This window comes from Hibiscus syriacus, unplaced genomic scaffold, assembly GCF_006381635.1.
Source record: "Hibiscus syriacus cultivar Baekdansim isolate YM2019G1 unplaced genomic scaffold, ASM638163v2 tig00111131_pilon, whole genome shotgun sequence".
NCBI lineage: Eukaryota > Viridiplantae > Streptophyta > Magnoliopsida > Malvales > Malvaceae > Hibiscus > Hibiscus syriacus.
The window spans coordinates 592,426-607,709 of record NW_024062991.1 but is presented as its reverse complement, the minus strand read 5'-3'; the positions used below and the strand labels follow the sequence as shown (position 1 = coordinate 607,709).

Genomic DNA, 15,284 nt, shown 5'->3' with positions numbered 1-15,284 from the left:
CAACTTAGAAAATATTATATTTATTAAATTCAAAAAATTGAATTCTATTTTTTATATTAATTAACTAAGGGGTTGTTTGATTAAATCAGAATGATTAAGCGCTGAATGATTCAATGACCTGAATGATTCAAAGGCTCTATATGAATTAGCTCTGAATGTGACATGTTATTTGATAATGGTTCTGAATCATTCAGAATGTACTTTAATACTGAATCATTCAACAGTGTTTTGCTGAATCATTTAGCACAATCTTCATTCAGTGGTGAGAATCAAACACACTGAATGCTAAACGGTTCAACATTCAACGCTGAATAGGTCCATTCAACAATAAACAAACAACCCCTAAATCAGATTAGATATTACATAGGCAATGGTAGCCCTCTCAACCTAGTTTACTTTATTTGCATACATTAGAATTCAAATTCTTAATATATTACTAAGAGGATCTAATATATCATCTTATTAGATCAACTGATTATTAATTAAAAAATTTAATTCTATTAAAGTTTGAACAACAAGGCCTCTACTTTTTACTTTCTTATCCGAACATACTTAAATTTGAATGACCTTCATTTTTTTTATTTTCTTTAATTTTCGCAAACAAAATAAATTTTAATAAAATATATTATCAATCTTTAATTAAATGTTAAATTTAGTTCAACTATCGATGTTTTTAAACCTCATCTTACGTGTGTTTACTTTGATTATCTATGATGTCAATTCTAATTTTTCAACTAAATTAAAATTAAAAATAAATTAATAGAATATATAAATAATATAAACTAAATATAATTATACAATATACTTAAACATCATATCAATAAATTTTAATTCAATAATTAAAATAAAATCACTCTATAATTTAATAACTATACATATATAGTTTACAAAAAAAAAAAAAAACTTATTCTCTTGTTATTATTATTGGTTGGCTTGGCTCAGTGAGTCACTCACTGTTTTCCCTACCCTTTCCTCTTCCTGAAATTCCATTTTCTCTTCCTTTCCGACAATTCGACCCCACAATTTCTCCGCGTTTCTCTCTCTCTCTCTCTCTAATTTCCCTCTTTTGATAATTTATTTCCAATGCCAGCTTCTTCTCCTTCAGGTAATTTCTATCCTTCAGCACTTCAATTCAATTTCACCCCCAAAAAATCCCCTTTTTTCTGCAATTGAAATTTAATTAATTCTTTAATTTTCATTTCAACAGTTGGTCGAGGACGAAACAAGCGACGGAAGCGAGACCAAAGGCCCAAACATCTCCAAGAAGAAAACGATGTCGTTCATGAGGATGATGTAGAAGAAGAAGATAACAATAACGATGATATCGACAATCACCGTGATAACAACGCCGGCGAAGATGCCGCTGGAGGATTTGCGGATCCATCTTCGGCGAGGTCCGGAGACACTGAGGTATTGGCTGACGGTGGAGTTCGCATCTCGGAGTTCCCCGCCGTGGTGAAGCGAACTGTGAACCGTCCTCACGTTTCTGTAATGGCGGTCGTGGCGGCTGAACGGGCGGGTATGGTTGGGGATAACAAGACCCACCAGCAGGTGGCTTTGGCGGTTTTGGAGAATGTTTCCTATGGTCAGTTACAGGCGGCTTCAACTGAAGCTCCCATTGTTGAACCGGAGAAGTATGTGATTACACCTCCTCCAATAATGGAAGGGCGTGGCGTTGTTAAGAGGTTTGGGAGTAGGGTTCATGTCATGCCAATGCATTCAGGTCCAGTTCCTCTCTTTCTTTTGTATCTGTATGCTTTGAATTTTTGCTTGGTTTCGATTCCAAGTCTAATTAGGGCAGAAAGGGTAGATGACTCTCGGGTTTCCAAGGACAACTCCTGGTTTAATTTTCTTGAGGTTTTGATGAAAGATATAGCTAGGTTGTGATTGTTTATGCTTATCGCTACATTTAGATATTTCTATGATGTTTTCTTAAAATTTGAACTTTCCCCCCATATTGCTTAGTGTTACATGGGAATACTCTCTTCAAACACTGTTGCTATTAGTAGGATTTAAGAGTCTGAAAGTTTTGACTGTTTTCAAATGCTCTTAGTGAACATACCCCTTTTATGTTTCGTGATACTATATGTTTTATTTGCTAGCTTATATGTTAAGATGCACTGGTGATATGATGGGATTGGGAACGTGTATCCTTATGTACCTTTCTTTATTTATTAGGGGAGCTTTATACTAATTTTTAGTTTACTTGATTTTAATTGGACTCCATAAGATGTTTTGGTTGAATATAGATGAAAAATGTAATCTAAACTAAAGAAGAAGTTAAGCAAATTGCGCTTGGGTTCTTTCTATTTACTTGGCATGGGTTTCATGTTATGCCTTGCTTAAAGAGTATGAACAAGATATTACACCTCAATTTCATTTTTGTTCAGCACTGACCTTTTCTTGCACCCTCTGTCTCTATCTGCACTCATTTTTCTTCTTAGTTGTGTATTAATATTTGGTTATGTTTGGGATTCCCTTGTGAGCAGAGTGGTTTTCACCAGCCACAGTGTCGACTAGAAAGACAAGTTGTGCCACATTTTTTCTCTGGAAAATCACCTGAACACATGCCAGAAAAATATATGGACTGTAGAAACCGCATTGTTGCCAAGTATATGGACAATCCAGAGAAGAGAATTACAGTTTCTGATTGCCAGGGGTTGATATATGGAATCAGTGATGAGGATTTAACTCGAATTGTCCGGTTTCTTGATCATTGGGGAATTATTAATTATTGTGCAGCTGCACCATGTCATGAGCCATGGAATTCTGGGTCCTACTTAAGGGAGGAACCAAATGGTGAGGTTCATGTGCCGTCAGCTGTGTTAAAGTCTATTGATAGCTTGATCAAATTCGACAAACCAAAATGTAGGCTCAAGGCAGCTGATTGTTATTCATCATTGCCACATTGTGATGATTTCTATGACTTGGACAGCAGAATACAAGAGTGCATATATGGAAACAATTGCACTTCATGTTCTCAGCCTGTTCCCACATCATATTATCAGTCGCAGAAGGATGTATGTAATTTTTTTCCCATTAATCTTTTTTTTTATGTTGAGTCTTAATGATCGTTCTTCCCATTGTTCATCCAACAAATTTCTTGCTGCATGTCTGTAAATTTTACCATAAAAATTTAGTGAGCTGCTGAAAACAAATTGAATTAGGACCATTTAATATAAAAAATGGTGAAGCATGTTTGATATGAAACAGACTCAGGATTAGCATATATGAAGGAATAGGCTCCTCGTATTTAGTTACTGGCCTTCTTACTGGTTTTTGGGAAAAACTAATCCACTTCTAGATGTTCACATAGAAAACCCCTTAAGGCTTCAATATATCTGCATGTCGACTGCCTAGCTCACATGAATCTCTGAGATCAGGCTAAATTGTTGTCATTTTGTGTCTTCATCTAACAATATATCAGTTATACATGCGAATAATGTCTGCAATGTTAATTGTCTGATAGAACTTTAATACTTTAGATTTTGGGAATATTTCTATTGGAGATTGCTATAGCTACTGTTTGTAAATAACTTAGTGAAATTGTTGTCATTTTGTGTCTTCATCTAACAATATATCAGTTATACATGCGAATATGTCTGCAATGTTAAGTCTGATAGAACTTTAATACTTTAGATTTTGGGAATATTTCTATTGGAGATTGCTATAGCTACTGTTTGTAATAACTTAGCTCTCTAGCAGTTCCTATCTAGGATCTATCTTTCCATATCTCAACAGAAAGGAAGTATGTACTTTAATCTATCTATACGGAAGAGTTGCTGAGAATATATTTCGTATGTGTGAGAGGGTACTTGGTGGTTTTTTATTTGATATTGGTGGTCAAGAAAGGAACAAAAGTCAATTTCTATCCTCATTTGTAGAAAAGAAGTCTTGCTAAAGCTTGCACTTTTAGCAACTATGAACTATTAGATGCGGTTTAGAAAGCAAATTTGGAGGCTTGATTTGATTCGATTCGATTCAGTTTGGTTTGGTTTGATTTGTTTTCTGAGCATCAATTAACTGTTTGAAGTGAGAGGAATTCCCAATGGCAAAGGGTCTTCGCCAAGGTTGTTCCTTGTCTCCTTTGCTTCAATATAGTAGGGGAACTTCTTAATTTATTGATCCTTAAGGCTGTTTCAGAGGGGTTATTTCTGGTATGGGTTATTAGCAGGGAGGAGGGGACTTTTAAATTATCTCATCTACAATTTACTGATGATCTTAAATCTTTTGAGGTGCTTCGAAGAATCAGATTTGAATGTAAAGGGGCTTCGAGTGCTTGAAGTTATGCCTGGTCTCAGTGAATTTAAAGAAGTGTAAATTATTTGGTTAATTCAATGAAGAGGAAGTTCAGGAATGGGAAAAGGCTATTGGATGTTCAGTTGGTTGCTTCCTTCAGAGTACTTGGGACTTCCTCTTGGAGCACACAAAATTCTTCACTTCTGTGGGATCCAGTTCATAATTTCTACAAGAAGTTGGCGGGTTGGAAGGAATCTCTCTATCTTTGGCAGGGATATTGGTATTAATTAAATCAGTCTGTCCGCTTCTTACATATTTTTTGTCCTTGTTTAAGGTTCCAGCCTCGGTCTACAAGTCCTCAACTCAATTATGTCCAATTTTTATAGGGTGGGGAAATGGTAAAAATAAGATTCATTGGGTGAGCTGGTTCACTGTCTGCAAACCAAAGATCGAGGGTGGGTTGGGGTTCCGAATATTAACAGGGTAAACAGAGCACTTTTAGAAAAAGGTCTTGGAGGTTTGCCAATGACAGAGGAATGCTGTTTTGGAGGAAAATGATTGTACTAATATAATATGGACTCATCCTTGTTGTTGTTTGACAGTAAGGTTTACTCCTAAAGTTTCTTGGATTTGGGATCTGTGGTGAACAACCATTTCAAAGAAGACTTTATTGACTGTAAATTAGAAGCAAGTACAGTTTCAAGTTGGTGATGGGAGAATTCGGTTTTGGCAAGATTTTTGGGCTATGGATCATCCACTATTGGTCATTTTCCCTAGACTGTTTTCTATTTCCTTAAACAGACTGGTAAATTATTCGAGTTGGCCAATATAGCTCTTGGGGATGGTTTTGGGATGTTCAATTGAGAAGGGACTTGAATGATTGGGAATATGAGCAGTGAGCTAATTTGATGGCTGTAATTTCGAATTTTCCTTTATTTTAAATCTTCTGATGGATTGGCTTGGAAAGGCCTGGAGATGGGGTATTTTCTGTTAATCTTGTGTTAATCTCTATTATTCGAGTTCCTCGGGTTCGGAGGAGGTCCTTTTGGAAGAATGTAATTTGAAGGGGCCTGCTGCCTCCAAGAGTGGAGACATTTGTGGCAAGTGATTCTACAGAAGCTGGCAGTGAAGACAGTTCTGGTTAAAAGAGGTGCAGGGTATTGATGATCTGTTATGTCCTTTTTGCAAGCTGATGGAAGAGTCCCCCTCTATTTATTTTTTTAGTTGTTCGGTGGTTTGGTTTTTATGGAATAAATTCATGAAGTTCTGGAAGATTCATTATGTTTTTCACACTAAAGCAAAAACTTTCTCCTAGCCTGGGCTGATTGAAGACTAACTCACTTATATGGTCAATTTTTCCAGGGGTTGTCCTTTGGACCACTTGGAATCAAGAAACTCTATTGTGTTTGAAGGAGGAAAGTTAGATCAAGTTGAACTATTCTTCTTAGCAAGGTTAGGCTTGCTTCATGGTTTTTAGCAAAGTATAACAAGTTCTATCTCCAAGGATTCTCTTATTGCTGATCCTTCTTAGGGGACTCTTGTTTTCCCTACTCTAACCCGATTATATCTATGTTCCCTTGGTCCCCTCCTCCACGGCTTTACAATTAAATGTTGATGCTGCTACTACCAGTGATTGGAAGTGAAGTGTGTTAGGAGGTGTTTTTAAAAGATGTTTCTGGGTCGATCCTAGGCTCTTCAAGGAGTCTGCTGGTCCGGGGCCTCCTACCTTGATGGAGTGAAAGCTATTCAAAAGGGCTTATCTTTCTTTTTCTCTTTTGCCAGAGGTTAAGGATCACTTGATTATTGAGAGTGACAGCAGGGTGCAATTGACTGGGTTAAGGATGTTGATTTATGTCCTGATTTTTGCTTATATGTTAAAGATATTATTGAAAAGCTTAGAGTTTGTGAAGGTGTTATTAGATGGGTTAATAGGATAGCTAATCTAGAGGCAGATGCCCTAGCTAAGGCTAGAATTGGTTGATTTTTGTGTTGTTCTTTAGGGATGTAATTATTCGGTATTATATCTCCTTAAGGGAGCTTTAGGGTGTTGTATTCCTATGTACTATTTATAATGTTAATGAAATCCTAAGGCACTATTTTCCTCATTCCACTGATTAAGGAACTGTTTCGAGCTCCATTAATCATGAAGGGAGTTTTTAATGAGGCCTACTATTCTTATCAAAAAAAAATTATGAAAACTAGTTAGATGATATTAATAAATACTTGTTTAAAAATATTGAGAAGGTGGAATCATGAGGTGAACATTGCTTTTGTTTCCAGTGCAAGAGGAAATTGGATAAGCACTGTAGTGGAGCCGAGTGCAGCTCGTGGACTCTGAAATGTCGTGTTTGTACATGAACATAGACTGATGGAATTTGTAAATGTTCCTAAATCTTGGTGTTAATGATAATCATTTGTTTTTATTTTGTCTCATTTACAGGTTGATGCACTGCTGTGCTCTAATTGCTTCCATGATGGGAGATTGTTTTGGCCATTCAAGTATAGATTTTGTTAGGGTAGATTCGACAAAAGATTACGGGGACCTAGATGGAGATAGTTGGACGGACCAGGAAACATTACTGTTGCTTGAGGCAATGGAAAGTTACAATGAGAACTGGAATGAAATAGCAGAGCATGTTGGCACTAAGTCAAAAGCACAATGCATACTTCATTCTACGTCTACCCGTGGAGGATGGCCTGTTGGAAAATTGGAAGTTCCAAGCATGCCCAACTCAACCATTGTATCAAGTGGAGACAGCCAAAGATTGCACTCAAACATGAATGGGAGTCTACCAGGTTTTTTGTTTACTTAGTCTCTACCTGCCTGGAAATTAAGAAACTAAGATGTTATGCATGTAAACCTTTAATCTAAGTTTTGCCCTTCTTTTCAGGGCCCAGCCTTCAAGATGCAGATTCTGAAAGCAAGTTCCTTTTGCTAATTCTGGGAATCCAGTTATGGCTATGGTACACTATGACTATGCACATCACTCTTTAATGCTTTTATTAGTCATTTAAGATTTGTAATTGTGAATATCACTGTGGAGTGTGAGAATTGCATCAGTTATTGTTTATTATCTTGCAATGCTCTCAATTTTAAGTTCATTAAATCATGACCTTTTCAGCAATTTTCTGGTGTAGTAACCATATTGGCACAAGAAAATAGTTAAGATGGAAACTCTTCTAATATTGGAATTGCCTTTTATCTTTCTGGTCAGACAAATTGTGGAATTTCTTTGGTCTCATGTCAAAGACACTTAAGTATTATTTTTTTACTGCAAGAGGCAGTAGGGATCGGAAAAATGTAAATGGATCAAAAAAAAAACTCTAGTTCTTGAGGGTTGCATTACTTCTTAAATTGAAATCAATTAGGCACCTTTATTTTTGAAAATTTAATTTCAAAATGAGATTGTGATGAAACTGCAAAGATGGATCTCCCGGTACTGCAAAGATGGATCTCCCGGTACTGCAAAGATGGATCCAAATTGGGCACTTATTTTTTGAAAATGGCTTCTTAAAAATGCTAGAGGAAAACTTTTCCCCAGAGATTTGTGATGAAATTTTACTCGAAGATTGATCTCATAGTATAGCCAACCATTTTTCATACATGAGTCTAACTAGTGGAAAATATTCTAGGTTGCATTTTTGGCGTCTGCTGTTGGACCAAGAGTTGCTGCTGCTTGTGCCCATGCATCCTTGGCAGCATTGGTTGAAGTTGAACATGAAGGTTCTGGACATGGTAATAGGTTAGTGCATAACCTTGTTTTTTCAAAAAAAAAATCAATGTATTATTATGCGGTCCCTGTTTAATATCACTTTTTTGCACACACCATGGCTTCTATCTAACTCATGAAGATTATTATTTGAATTGAAAATTTGAGCATTTCATTGCTTTGATGGGATTGGACTAACCTAATGTTCTTTTTTCAAAACTTCGCATGTTAATTGCTAATTATTATCCATTTTGAACTGTGAAGGATGAAACAGAGAGTGTACATGGTGGAGAAGGTGGCTTTCATAGGTCCATTCATCAAAAAGGTAGTCCATAAATTTACGAATACTAATTTCACTATAGTTTTAGTTCCTTTTATTCTCCCATATTGTGTTGCATTTTAAATTATTTTTCTGTAAAAAACTTGAGAGAACTCAGCAGTACAAGGTTCATTTGGTCAAAATGAGGCTGAGGTTCATCCACTATCTGCTGAAAAAGTTAAAGGTGCTGCCAAAGCTGGCTTAGCAGCTGCAGCTATGAAGGCAAAACTTTTTGCAGATCACGAGGAACGAGAAATTCAAAGGTATCACTAATATCATAAATCATCAGGTATTTTTCGTTACTTTTTTCTCGTGTATTTGCTTTTTCAGCCATATATTCCTTGTAATAGCTCTCAGCAAGTAATGGCCATGAGAGTTCGACTCCTTTAAAGATTTGAAACCAAGAATAAAAAGGACTTACGTTGCATTAACTTGCATACCTTTGTTATTTAACGTAGAAAATAAGAAGAAAAAAGCCAAAGGAGCACGCATTTGCTTTTGAAACTGTAAACTCATCCTTAGAGGGGTCTTAAATTCTGAGGATTCATTGAGATGTTCTATACCCTTCGAGATCTGTTTCTAGGCTACGTGTTTTATATTGCTCTTGACCTTCAATCTTCTATGGACGCAGCTTCTAAGTTGAAGATTTCTTACTTGTTTGGTTCTTGACTTGATTAACATATCTGTTACACCCATGGATATTGGTTATGTTACTGGCTTATTGATCTTCATTTCCTTAAACTACTTGTGTCCAACACCTATATCTGATGCATATTCAAACACGGGTATGAGAGTATGTTGAATGATCCTCCATCAAAACTTAAAAAATAAAATTTAGCATACCATGTCGAACACATACCCCCTGGTCCTGGAAGCATTGGATACTGGAGTCCTGAGTACCTAGATGAGACTTTATAAATCTTGTGAATGTGTGTTTCATTTATGCTTCCTTCAAAATTCCGTACTCAGAAATTCGGCTATGTTCTATTTTGTCTTCCTTCATCTGTATTATAGATTGTAGATAAACTTGTTTTCAATCTGTATCTCAGTTGAAGAGATTAGAACTGAAGCTGAAGCTGTTTGCGGAAGTCGAAACGTTACTCATGAAAGAATGTGAACAAGTGGAGAAAACGAGGCAAAGGTTTGCTGCAGAGAGGGCTCGCTTATATCGGCTCGATTTGGACCTGCTGGAGTCGCTTCACAATGAGTCTACCTGGGATTTTTCTCCCATGGTAAACAATAACATCAGCAACAACAGGCAACAGGTAATGCCAGCCTCACCTTCACAACCGGTCATTGCCGGATATGCCAACAACCAACCAGTGCAGCCCCAGATGCCATTCATGCAACGCCAACCAATGTTTCCAATGGGTCCAAGGATGCCCCTTACAACCATGCAAGCATCCGCGTCAGCTCCTCCAAATGTCATGTTCAACTCCCCAGGGAATGCACAACCCACTCTTAACAATCCACAAATGAGGTCGGTTTCGGGGACTGGTCCGATCTAGGTTGAATGGAAGCCTCAGATAAACTTTGGATTTTTTTCGTAAAATTCTGTCTGCATTGTTCATTTAGAAGACGACCAGTAGCCTGGACAGTGTAATCATCCTCATCTTGGAAGTATAGGAGTAACCTGAAGCGATTTAGGGGTTTGAAACATCATCATACAATTAATGTAGTTTTCTGGTTTAACTATGAACCCTTGAGACTAACTGCCAAAAATTAATTTTGTAGAAATGAAGTATTTGAAAATTTTAGAATATTCCACCGTGAATGAAAAATAATGTGTTTTTCTCCCGCTACTTTACTCAAGTACTCTTCCTGTAAAGTTATCTTCCGTACATCGGCTTTTTAGTGGTTAATTTTTTTTAAAAAATTGATTATTAATATTTTTAAATAAATAAAGTTTAAAAGTTATATTTAAAATTTATTTGAATGAAGGTTTTTAAATATACATTTTTTTTATTTATTAATAATAATTTAAATAATAAGAAGTTAAATTGGTAAAACGGGACTTGATAGCTAGAATTTGAGACCAGCGAAAATTGACAATATGTATGCCTTTTTTAAAGGCGGAAGTTATCCAAAAGAAAAATGTAACAATTGAAAAAGCGAAAGTTATCCAAAAGAAAAATGTAAAAGGCTACCTTATAGCTTATTTTTCTTGCACAAAATATTTTTTTCTCTGAAATTATACTTTTTTCACCTCATATTCCCAGTAATCTTTGGGGTAGGGTCTTTCACTGGTAGAGCTTTTGTCATGTTTAACAAATGTAGCATTCACAACATATTCCTAGTTACAGTTCAAGATTTGAGCCCTTCAATCCTGCACCTTGGCCCGGGATGATGTGATGCCATGATTAGAATACTTCATTAACCTCTTAAGAACTTATTTAGCAAGCACAAATGACATCAAATAGAAACGACCAAGAAACCAACATCGGTTCTAAGTTATTTGTTCAAACGAATCCGTCACATTTTTGCAGCGGATGATGCCATGCCAACATGAACATTCACCAACAATTTGCATGCACAAAAACTTAATACTTCATTTAACGTTCTTTAGAATACTTCACCAAACAACGTATCAAGCACAGATGGCACTAAATTAAAATGGACAAGCAAAATATTTCCTTTCTCAAAATTTCCGTTCAAAGGTATCCGTTGCATGTTGGGCATGCCAATTGAACACGAAACACCAGTTTTCTGCATAAAAACTGAAGAATGCTAATCCTTTATGTTCATTAAAATTCATTAGATTACTTCAAAATCAATTTAGCAAGCACAAATGGCACAAAGCAAAACCAACAAGAAAATATTAGTGAGTCTCAAAATTCTTCATTCGAAGGAGATAAAGAGTGAGGGACAGTGGGAGATGATCTTAAATCCAATTATCCATGTATAAGTCCTTGAAGCCACAAATAATTACTAGCTCTCTGCAAAAAATTTAAGTTCATATCATATATCCATTATGGTGAAGAGTAATAACACTTCAACTCAGTGCCTCTTTGTTATTGATTCGCTTTTAGAGAGCCTCACTCCTGAAATCTTGTTGATCTCATAAAGTAATCCAACCGAGAACAAGAAACTGCATTGAATTCAAAAAATATAAAAGCAGTTATATGTATATTTGTAAATAAAACACAACTGATTTGCTATTAGCTCTACTGGTTTGGTCCATATTATTTGTAAATTTATTTCTACAAACATAAAGCTTCCAATCAACCAGTCTGTAATTGTTTCGTATTGAAAAACATTCCAGATTTCCATGCTCAGACTGCCCCTTCAACAGCATGGAGCAAACTTATTATATCATTTTTTGTGTGGTGGGTGTGCTGGCTATACAACCACAAGTTGCTAAAGGAAATCTAAGGTTCAAATCCATCACTATGGCTCCACTACAAGACTATAATAAGAAAACCAGTTTCTATCTGAATTCTGCCATTGGTTGCTTCTTAATCATAAGCTAACTTGCTTAAACATGATCTTCCTTCAACATAAATTAAACTTAAAAAATCGTACTGTCAATCAATTAAAAAAATCTCATTAAGCATGTGTAAGTTAGGAAACACAATAAAATGAAGAGTCACATCTTAGCGTTACCATGTTGTGATACAAACTCGGTGAACAGTGCTAGCAGCAATCAATGCAACCACTTTGCTAATATTACTGCCAAAAGGAAAACAATGAGAGCAATTCACGTTAAGCTCTTTAAGAAATGACATGTAACAGAGAACTGAGTGAACCATAAAATGGTTCCAAACAAAGTTCCAGTCATTAAAACAGATCCTATCCGTTTACCAATTTATAGCTTTATCAGATTGCTATTAAAAAAAAGAAAAAGCTTAACCAGATTGATAGAAAACACATAATGGCTTTTCCCCATAAAAAAGTTATGGTCGGGTTTTTCAGTAACTGTTACCAATGCAAGGATATAACAGCTTTTGAATATTAACCTTCCGAGCTTCTTACTAGTGTTTACTATTTCAGTAGCAAACCTCATGAAAGATGAAAGCACAGCTACATGTGCACATTCTTAAGAGCTTCGGATTAAAGATCACCACGTGCATTCTACATTTTCATCAAAGAAAATGCAATGAGCAGACCATTATAAAAGGTTAAAGGTTCGTTCTTTCTGATTTTTGTTAATGATGGGTAACCATAAATAAGGAAAAGGAACAAAGAAAGACACTCTATACTTACCAGCACCCCAACCAGTTCTCATTCCACATGTTTCCTAGAAATTCCCAATGAACTGAAATGACAAAAGGAAGGAAAATCAAAGATTATTATGCTGAATCACATTATATGAGTGGCAGAATTGAATGCTATTAAGGTTTTCAGGAAATCAGATTGCAATTTGTTATCTATGTTGCTCCTACTCTTCAATCTTCATTTTGCTCGAAGTATACATATTTGGAGATGTGTATGAGATAGCACCTTCCAATCAGATGAAAAAACTTAGGAAAGAAATTAAATGCCTGTTCTGTGACTGAGAACCATATTCGACACGACTCAAAGTATCATAGTCTACAAATTGAAAACAGCATAACACAATCAGATTAAAACCATAGTCCATAACATAAAACAGCAAAATAAGAAAAGGAGTCGATTCAAGGCTTCCAGGACCAGGACTCACCGTTAGTGACCCCTGAAACAGTAAGGAGCAGATGAATCCTCCAAGGATTGTAAACAGCTCTGATGATGCTAACTTCCCTCGATACATCCCTTGGAGTGAAAGAACCACAGTAAATAGCAGAAATGAATACAGCATTGAACTCCCAGGTCCCGCCATGGCCTTCGCGTTGAATTAAAAAATAATAATAAGTAAAATAAAATCGGACACACCCTTGGATAACAGTCTTGAAAAATGGGAAACTTAAACGAGGAATTTTTATAAACCCTAATTGAATGGCAGCGTTATTATTCACGTCATCTCTCATCAATTTCGGAATCCGATCAAACAGAAAAAGAAAACATAAAAAGGAAAATTGAAGAAATGCTAACAGTATAAATTAAAGGGGGTTTCAAAATTTGAAGGCCATACTTTTAAACCCTAGCTACCCGGTCCCTCTCCGGTTGCTTTGCCGATTCGTCAAAATTTCAGAGAAAAATGTCGACCTAGTAGGTAGTAAATTAGAAATGGCAACGAGATGGGTTCGGACAAGTTTTGCTTCTGGTCCCTAATCTAAAAAAAAATACTCATCCCCGCCTTATTTTTTAGGGTAAAGTATAGTAATGGTCACTGAACATTTCTGAAGCTTGCATTTAGGTCCCCCAACATTTAAAACTTGCAATACAGTCTCCTAACATTTATTCCGTTTGCAATATGGTCCCCCAACTTAAACCACAGTTAGAAAATTAGGATAAATTATATAAACGGTCATTGAACTTTTCAGTCACTGAATTTAGGTCCCCCAACTTTTAAAACTTGCAAAACATCAATTTCATTCTAACCCCAATTTCCAAGTAATTCAATTTTATTCTAAACCCTAATTCTAAAATACTTCAATTAATTCTAAAATACTTCATTTAAGGTAATATAGGCTTGAAGAAGAGTTCAAGGCACAGACACAACGAATAAAATATATTTATATAAATGTATATTTATATTTAGATGTATAAATAAAAAATATATTCATATATTAATGTATGAATCATTTATATTTTTTGAATATTTTATTTTAATAAGAAATTAAATTATTAATTATATTAGAAATACTCAACTTAAGATTATATATATCATGAATTATAAATATAAAAATATAATTATTAAATTTAGTTTAAAAATATATAATCTTAATTTATTCTTTTAAAATATTGTATCAACTAATATTTAAAAAATATATTAAATCTATCAAACAATTTATCAAATATAATATTTTTTATTGTAAAAATATAATATTTTCCCATCATTTATTGCTTTCAAATTTTTTGCCGAAGTTCAAATATCATTATTTCCATTTTACATTATATTCTTTTTTTTCTGGCATTGATCATACTATTAGTATGTATTATTGTATATCTCTTAACACAAACGATGGTGTTAGCTTAACGGCTCCCCCCTGTATCTTTCATTTGCGTGACTCAGGTTTGAGTTTGCCCAAGACCCAAATTTTACTTCTTTGTAACTAATTTTCTTCTAATTAGGAGGTGACATGTGTCACCAATAACACATATCATGATCATGTGTTAACACATGTCAGATACTGATTAATGATTAATTTATTAAATTTTATTTAATTTAGGACCAAATTGATAGCATATAAATAATTAGGTGGTAACATGTGTCACCAATGACACGTGTCATGATCATGTGCTAACACATGTCAGATCCTAATTAAATGATTAATTTATTAAATTTATTTAATTTAGGACCAAATTGATTATATAAATAATAAAGACTGAATGTATAATAATACCAATTCCTTTTAACTGCCACATCATCATTTTTATCAATTGGTAACGACTAGTGGCTTAGTTGAAACAGTTAAATAATTATGTGGTATGATTGATAAATTTAAAAGATCGATGACAAAGTAAAAAGGGCTAGATAGTTAAGTTGTCACCGAGTAGTTTACACTTTTATTTATACGTCAAAATAACATTTTATAAATTTAAAATTCGAATTATTTTCAACCTCTTCTATATCATACTACTTTTTTTAATTAAAAATTTCTTCAACAGATAAGAATTATACTATTATATTTATATAAAAAATACGTATCACATGAAATAAGATGAAATTAAATAATAATAAATTTGACATAATTGAATTTAATTTAAGTATTTTGGAATTTAGGGTTTAGAATAAAATTGAATTACTTGGAAATTGGGGTTTAGAATGAAATTGATGACTGTTTTGCAAGTTTTAAAAGTTGGGGGACCTAAATTCAAGTGACTGAAAAGTTCAATGACCATTTATATAATTTATCCTAATTTTCTAACTGTGGTTTAAGTTGGGGGACCATATTGCAAACGGAATAAATGTTGGGGGACTGTATTGCAAGTTTTAA

The 15,284-nt window shown here is 34.7% G+C and overlaps 2 pseudogenes; one reads left to right on the top strand and one right to left on the bottom strand.

Moving 5' to 3' along the window:
- Positions 1-902: 902 nt before the first annotated feature.
- Positions 903-9,980, top strand: LOC120154450 (annotated as a pseudogene).
- A 1,125-nt stretch (positions 9,981-11,105) lies between these two features.
- LOC120154517 lies at positions 11,106-13,441 on the bottom strand (annotated as a pseudogene).
- Positions 13,442-15,284: the final 1,843 nt, after the last annotated feature.